Here is a 7,636-nt window from a genome sequence, read left to right as displayed (position 1 = left end):
TCACATTAAAACAGACACTTCCTCTCCTCCTGGTGACCACCTGTATTCTGTGATGAATATCACATTAAAACAGACACTTCCTCTCCTCCTGGTGACCACCTGTATTCTGTGATGAATATCACATTAAAACAGACACTTCCTCTCCTCCTGGTGACCACCTGTATTCTGTGATGAATATCACATTAAAACAGACACTTCCTCTCCTCCTGGTGACCACCTGTATTCTGTGATGAATATCACATTAAAACAGACACTTCCTCTCCTCCTGGTGACCACCTGTATTCTGTGATGAATATCACATTAAAACAGACACTTCCTCTCCTCCTGGTGACCACCTGTATTCTGTGATGAATATCACATTAAAACAGACACTTCCTCTCCTCCTGGTGACCACCTGTATTCTGTGATGAATATCACATTAAAACAGACACTTCCTCTCCTCCTGGTGACCACCTGTATTCTGTGATGAATATCACATTAAAACAGACACTTCCTCTCCTCCTGGTGACCACCTGTATTCTGTGATGAATATCACATTAAAACAGACACTTCCTCTCCTCCTGGTGACCACCTGTATTCTGTGATGAATATCACATTAAAACAGACACTTCCTCTCCTCCTGGTGACCACCTGTATTCTGTGATGAATATCACATTAAAACAGACACTTCCTCTCCTCCTGGTGACCACCTGTATTCTGTGATGAATATCACATTAAAACAGACACTTCCTCTCCTCCTGGTGACCACCTGTATTCTGTGATGAATATCACATTAAAACAGACACTTCCTCTCCTCCTGGTGACCACCTGTATTCTGTGATGAATATCACATTAAAACAGACACTTCCTCTCCTCCTGGTGACCACCTGTATTCTGTGATGAATATCACATTAAAACAGACACTTCCTCTCCTCCTGGTGACCACCTGTATTCTGTGATGAATATCACATTAAAACAGACACTTCCTCTCCTCCTGGTGACCACCTGTATTCTGTGATGAATATCACATTAAAACAGACACTTCCTCTCCTCCTGGTGACCACCTGTATTCTGTGATAGATATCACATTAAAACAGACACTTCCTCTCCTCCTGGTGACTACACCTGTATTCTGTGATGAATATCACATTAAAACAGACACTTCCTCTCTCCTGGTGACTACACCTGTATTCTGTGATGAATATCACATTAAAACAGACACTTCCTCTCCTCCCTGGTGACCACCTGAATATCACATTAAAAACAGACACTTCCTCTCTCCTGTGATGAATGAATATCACATTAAAACAGACACTTCCTCTCCTCCTGGTGACTACACCTGTCTTCTGTGATGAATATCACATTAAAAACGAACACTTCCTCTCTCCTGGTGACTACACCTGTATTCTGTGATGAATATCACATTAAAACAGACACTTCCTCTCCTCCTGGTGACCACCTGTATTCTGTGATGAATATCACATTAAAACAGACACTTCCTCTCCCTCCTGGTGACCACCTGTATTCTGTGATGAATATCACATTAAAACAGACACTTCCTCTCCTCCTGGTGACCACCTGTATTCTGTGATGAATATCACATTAAAACAGACACTTCCTCTCCTCCTGGTGACCACCTGTATTCTGTGATGAATATCACATTAAAACAGACACTTCCTCTCCTCCTGGTGACCACCTGTATTCTGTGATGAATATCACATTAAAACAGACACTTCCTCTCCTCCTGGTGACCACCTGTATTCTGTGATGAATATCACATTAAAACAGACACTTCCTCTCCCTCCTGGTGACCACCTGTATTCTGTGATGAATATCACATTAAAACAGACACTTCCTCTCCTCCTGGTGACCACCTGTCTTCTGTGATGAATATCACATTAAAACAGACACTTCCTCTCCTCTCCTCCTGGATGACCACCTGTATTCTGTGATGAATATCACATTAAAACAGACACTTCCTCTCCTCCTGGTGACACACCTGTATTCTGTGATGAATATCACATTAAAACAGACACTTCCTCTCCTCCTGGTGACTACACCTGTATTCTGTGATGAATATCACATTAAAACAGACACTTCCTCTCCTCCTGGTGACCACCTGTATTCTGTGATGAATATCACATTAAAACAGACACTTCCTCTCCTCCTGGTGACTACACCTGTCTTCTGTGATGAATATCACATTAAAACAGACACTTCCTCTCCTCCTGGTGACTACACCTGTCTTCTGTGATGAATATCACATTAAAACAGACACTTCCTCTCCTCCTGGTGACCACCTGTATTCTGTGATGAATATCACATTAAAACAGACACTTCCTCTCCTCCTGGTGACCACCTGTATTCTGTGATGAATATCACATTAAAACAGACACTTCCTCTCTCCTGGTGACTACACCTGTCTTCTGTGATGAATATCACATTAAAACAGACACTTCCTCTCCTCCTGGTGACCACCTGTATTCTGTGATGAATATCACATTAAAACAGACACTTCCTCTCCTCCTGGTGACCACCTGTCTTCTGTGATGAATATCACATTAAAAACAGACACTTCCTCTCCTCCTGGTGACCACCTGTATTCTGTGATGAATATCACATTAAAACAGACACTTCCTCTCCTCCTGGTGACCACCTGTATTCTGTGATGAATATCACATTAAAACAGACACTTCCTCTCCTCCTGGTGACCACCTGTATTCTGTGATGAATATCACATTAAAACAGACACTTCCTCTCCTCCTGGTGACCACCTGTATTCTGTGATGAATATCACATTAAAACAGACACTTCCTCTCCCTGGTGACTACACCTGTCTTCTGTGATGAATATCACATTAAAACAGACACTTCCTCTCCTCCTGGTGACCACCTGTATTCTGTGATGAATATCACATTAAAACAGACACTTCCTCTCCTCCTGGTGACCACCTGTATTCTGTGATGAATATCACATTAAAACAGACACTTCCTCTCCTCCTGGTGACCACCTGTATTCTGTGATGAATATCACATTAAAACAGACACTTCCTCTCCTCCTGGTGACTACACCTGTCTTCTGTGATGAATATCACATTAAAACAGACACTTCCTCTCCTCCTGGTGACCACCTGTATTCTGTGATGAATATCACATTAAAACAGACACTTCCTCTCTCCTGGTGACCACCTGTATTCTGTGATGAATATCACATTAAAACAGACACTTCCTCTCCTCCTCCTGGTGACTACACCTGTCTTCTGTGATGAATATCACATTAAAACAGACACTTCCTCTCCTCCTGGTGACCACCTGTATTCTGTGATGAATATCACATTAAAACAGACACTTCCTCTCCTCCTGGTGACATTAAACACACTTCCTCTCCTCCTGTGATGAATATCACATTAAAACAGACACTTCCTCTCCTCCTGGTGACCACCTGTATTCTGTGATATCACATTAAAAATTCCTCTCCTCCTGGTGACCACCTGTATTCTGTGACATTAAAACAGACACTTCCTCTCCTCCTGGTGACCACCTGTATTCTGTGATGAATATCACATTAAAACAGACACTTCCCTCCTCCTGGTGACCACCTGTATTCTGTGATGAATATCACATTAAAACAGACACTTCCTCTCCTCCTGGTGACTACACCTGTCTTCTGTGATGAATATCACATTAAAACAGACACTTCCTCTCCTCCTGGTGACCACCTGTATTCTGTGATGAATATCACATTAAAACAGACACTTCCTCTCCTCCTGGTGACCACCTGTCTTCTGTGATGAATATCACATTAAAACAGACACTTCCTCTCCTCCTGGTGACCACCTGTATTCTGTGATGAATATCACATTAAAACAGACACTTCCTCTCCCTCCTGGTGACCACCTGTATTCTGTGATGAATATCACATTAAAACAGACACTTCCTCTCCTCCTGGTGACTACACCTGTCTTCTGTGATGAATATCACATTAAAACAGACACTTCCTCTCCTCCTGGTGACCACCTGTATTCTGTGATGAATATCACATTAAAACAGACACTTCCTCTCCTCCTGGTGACCACCTGTATTCTGTGATGAATATCACATTAAAACAGACACTTCCTCTCCTCCTGGTGACCACCTGTATTCTGTGATGAATATCACATTAAAACAGACACTTCCTCTCCTCCTGGTGACTACACCTGTATTCTGTGATGAATATCACATTAAAACAGACACTTCCTCTCCTCCTGGTGACCACCTGTATTCTGTGATGAATATCACATTAAAACAGACACTTCCTCTCCTCCTGGACTACACCTGTATTCTGTGATGAATATCACATTAAAACAGACACTTCCTCTCCTCCTGGTGACTACACCTGTATTCTGTGATGAATATCACATTAAAACAGACACTTCCTCTCCTCCTGGTGACACATTAAAACACCTGTATTCTGTGATGAATATCACATTAAAACAGACACTTCCTCTCCTCCTGGTGACTACACCTGTATTCTGTGATGAATATCACATTAAAACAGACACTTCCTCTCCTCCTGGTGACCACCCCTGTATTCTGTGATGAATATCACATTAAAACAGACACTTCCTCTCCTCCTGGTGACCACCTGTATTCTGTGATGAATATCACATTAAAACAGACACTTCCTCTCCTCCTGGTGACCACCTGTATTCTGTGATGAATATCACATTAAAACAGACACTTCCTCTCCTCCTGGTGACCACCTGTCTTCTGTGATGAATATCACATTAAAACAGACACTTCCTCTCCTCCTGGTGACTACACCTGTCTTCTGTGATGAATATCACATTAAAACAGACACTTCCTCTCCTCCTGGTGACCACCTGTCTTCTGTGATGAATATCACATTAAAACAGACACTTCCTCTCCTCCTGGTGACCACCTGTATTCTGTGATGAATATCACATTAAAACAGACACTTCCTCTCCCTCCTGGTGACCACCTGTATTCTGTGATGAATATCACATTAAAACAGACACTTCCTCTCCTCCTGGTGACCACCTGTATTCTGTGATGAATATCACATTAAAAACAGACACTTCCTCTCCTCCTGGTGACCACCTGTATTCTGTGATGAATATCACATTAAAACAGACACTTCCTCTCCTCCTGGTGACCACCTGTATTCTGTGATGAATATCACATTAAAACAGACACTTCCTCTCCTCCTGGTGACTACACCTGTATTCTGTGATGAATATCACATTAAAACAGACACTTCCTCTCCTCCTGGTGACTACACCTGTATTCTGTGATGAATATCATTAAAACAGACACTTCCTCTCCTCCTGGTGACCACCTGTATTCTGTGATGAATATCACATTAAAACAGACACTTCCTCTCCTCCTGGTGACCACCTGTATTCTGTGATGAATATCCTCTCCTGGTGACCATTAAAACAGACACTTCCTCCTCCTGGTGACCACCTGTCTTCTGTGATGAATATCACATTAAAACAGACACTTCCTCTCCTCCTGGTGACTACACCTGTATTCTGTGATGAATATCACATTAAAACAGACACTTCCTCTCCTCCTGGTGACCACCTGTATTCTGTGATGAATATCACATTAAAACAGACACTTCCTCTCCTCCTGGTGACCACCTGTATTCTGTGATGAATATCACATTAAAACAGACACTTCCTCTCCTCCTGGTGACCACCTGTATTCTGTGATGAATATCACATTATAGGAACTTGGTTGGTCTTTTTATGTAATATTTTATTTTACAACAAACCCAAAATGTATGTATGTATGTGTGTGTGTGTGTGTGTGTGTGTGTGTGTGTGTGTGTGTGTGTGTGTGTGTGTGTGTGTGTATGTGTGTATATATGTATATATATTACACATACCACTGTTATATAGGGTAATAAACTGCTCCTTCTCCCTTAATGTGACCTCGGCCTCCATTCCTCACTAATCCACATCCGTCCTTATCAGTGACTGTAACCATGTCATCATCTTTCCTTCACTCAGAACATTCCAGCTTAATCCTTAAGTCCTCATTTCCATAGGATACGGATGATTTAACCATATTTCGACTTTAGAAGTCTAAATCTGTCTATAGCTTAATGTTGTTTTGTGGGAGGGATTTGTCTGACTTTCTAATAGATTGGTTTTGGGTTTTTTCTTCAAATCTGTTTTGGGTTTTCTGAGTGCTAATGGGTTGACTCAATGGGCTACGTTGCTTCACCTCATGCTTCCTATTCACAATTTGATTGAATTCTTTTTCCCAGTGGCCTGAGAGCAGCAGTAGAGACGTAAGTGAAGTTTTTTTTTTTTTTTTTTTTCCAGGACTTGCCTATAGTGTGACTTTTATTTACTTTCATTTTCCACAAAACTTTGTCTTAAGGACTTGTTCTATAGTGTGACTGTATACTGAGTCGCTCTTCTTCGCTCTCCTTAGTCGCTCTTCTTCGTCAGAATGTCCTCTATAACACTTTGTCTTAACCAGGCAGGTATGTCTTGTTCCACTGTTCCAGACCACGCTTTGTTCATTTATTGTTTCTAATGTTAAAACGACTAACAATGACATTTTCATATCGTTTACATGTAGGGCCAATTTCACAGACTCAGAATAAGCCTGCTCTTGGGCAACAAATACTAAGGATTAGTCTTAATTTGGTCCGGAAACCGGCCCATAGATGAATTTCCGGAAACTGGCCCATAGAGTTCCATAGATGAATGAGGTTTGGAAAACTGGCCCATAGAGTTCTATAGATGAATGAGGTCTGGAAAACTGGCCCATAGAGTTCTATAGATGAATGAGGTCTGGAAAACTGGCCCATAGAGTTCTATAGATGAATGAGGTTTGGAAAACTGGCCCATAGAGTTCTATAGATGAATGAGGTCTGGAAACTGTCCCATAGAGTTCTATAGATGAATGAGGTCTGGAAAACTGGCCCATAGAGTTCTATAGATGAATGAGGTCTGGAAACTGTCCCATAGAGTTCTATAGATGAATGAGGTCTGGAAAACTGGCCCATAGAGTTCTATAGATGAATGAGGTCTGGAAAACTGTCCCATAGAGTTCTATAGATGAATGAGGTCTGGAAAACTGGCCCATAGAGTTCTATAGATGAATGAGGTCTGGAAAACTGGCCCATAGAGTTATATAGATGAATGAGGTCTGGAAAACTGGCCCATAGAGTTCTATAGATGAATGAGGTCTGGAAAACTGGCCCATAGAGTTCTATAGATGAATGAGGTCTGGAAAACTGTCCCATAGAGTTCTATAGATGAATGAGGTCTGGAAAACTGGCCCATAGAGTTCTATAGATGAATGAGGTCTGGAAAACTGGCCCATAGAGTTCTATAGATGAATGAAGTCTGGAAAACTGGCCCATAGAGTTCTATAGATGAATGAGGTCTGGAAAACTGTCCCAAAGAGTTCCATAGATAAATGAGCGAGTCGTGTTATGTTTCTCTGCCTCTGACAGGAAGTGTGCGTTGAGCGGCGTGTCCCGACGAGACAGAGAGGTGGACCGTCCAAAGAGTTCCATGCACGCATCTTGGAGACTCCCCTCTCCCTCTAGCAGGGCACGGGTACCTAACCATGTTTGTTGTGTCCTAATCATTTAAACCACATTATGCATTCTAAACATTGATGCATAACAT

General features: G+C 41.9%; 2 long non-coding RNA genes across 13 annotated transcripts; one reads left to right on the top strand and one right to left on the bottom strand.

The window, feature by feature from the left end:
* Positions 1-1,981: 1,981 nt before the first annotated feature.
* Positions 1,982-6,027, bottom strand: LOC127923049 (uncharacterized). 7 transcript variants are annotated; one of them, XR_008113150.1, is made up of 9 exons: positions 5,506-6,027; positions 5,079-5,259; positions 4,603-4,840; positions 4,293-4,353; positions 3,876-4,233; positions 3,578-3,697; positions 2,813-3,109; positions 2,399-2,516; positions 1,982-2,159 (listed from the first exon to the last, which is right to left on the bottom strand). It is a non-coding gene; the product is annotated as an uncharacterized LOC127923049 (long non-coding RNA). The 7 variants fall into 7 exon arrangements; XR_008113152.1 differs by lacking the exons at positions 2,399-2,516; positions 4,293-4,353 and adding an exon at positions 4,422-4,482 and having other exon boundaries at positions 1,982-2,279; positions 2,990-3,109; positions 5,138-5,259; XR_008113154.1 differs by lacking the exons at positions 2,399-2,516; positions 4,293-4,353; positions 4,603-4,840 and adding an exon at positions 4,422-4,482 and having other exon boundaries at positions 1,982-2,279; positions 2,990-3,109.
* Positions 6,028-6,379: 352 nt separating this feature from the next.
* LOC127923050 (uncharacterized) lies at positions 6,380-7,479 on the top strand. 6 transcript variants are annotated; one of them, XR_008113161.1, is made up of 4 exons: positions 6,380-6,788; positions 6,829-6,907; positions 6,948-7,106; positions 7,147-7,479. It is a non-coding gene; the product is annotated as an uncharacterized LOC127923050 (long non-coding RNA). The 6 variants fall into 6 exon arrangements; XR_008113159.1 differs by having other exon boundaries at positions 6,829-7,106; positions 7,147-7,266; positions 7,307-7,479; XR_008113157.1 differs by having other exon boundaries at positions 6,829-7,106.
* The last annotated feature ends 157 nt before the right edge of the window (positions 7,480-7,636 follow it).

The sequence above is a fragment of the Oncorhynchus keta genome, unplaced genomic scaffold (genome assembly GCF_023373465.1).
Source record: "Oncorhynchus keta strain PuntledgeMale-10-30-2019 unplaced genomic scaffold, Oket_V2 Un_contig_28068_pilon_pilon, whole genome shotgun sequence".
Classification (NCBI taxonomy): Eukaryota; Metazoa; Chordata; class Actinopteri; order Salmoniformes; family Salmonidae; genus Oncorhynchus; species Oncorhynchus keta.
This window is presented reverse-complemented; position numbering and strand designations above follow the sequence as displayed.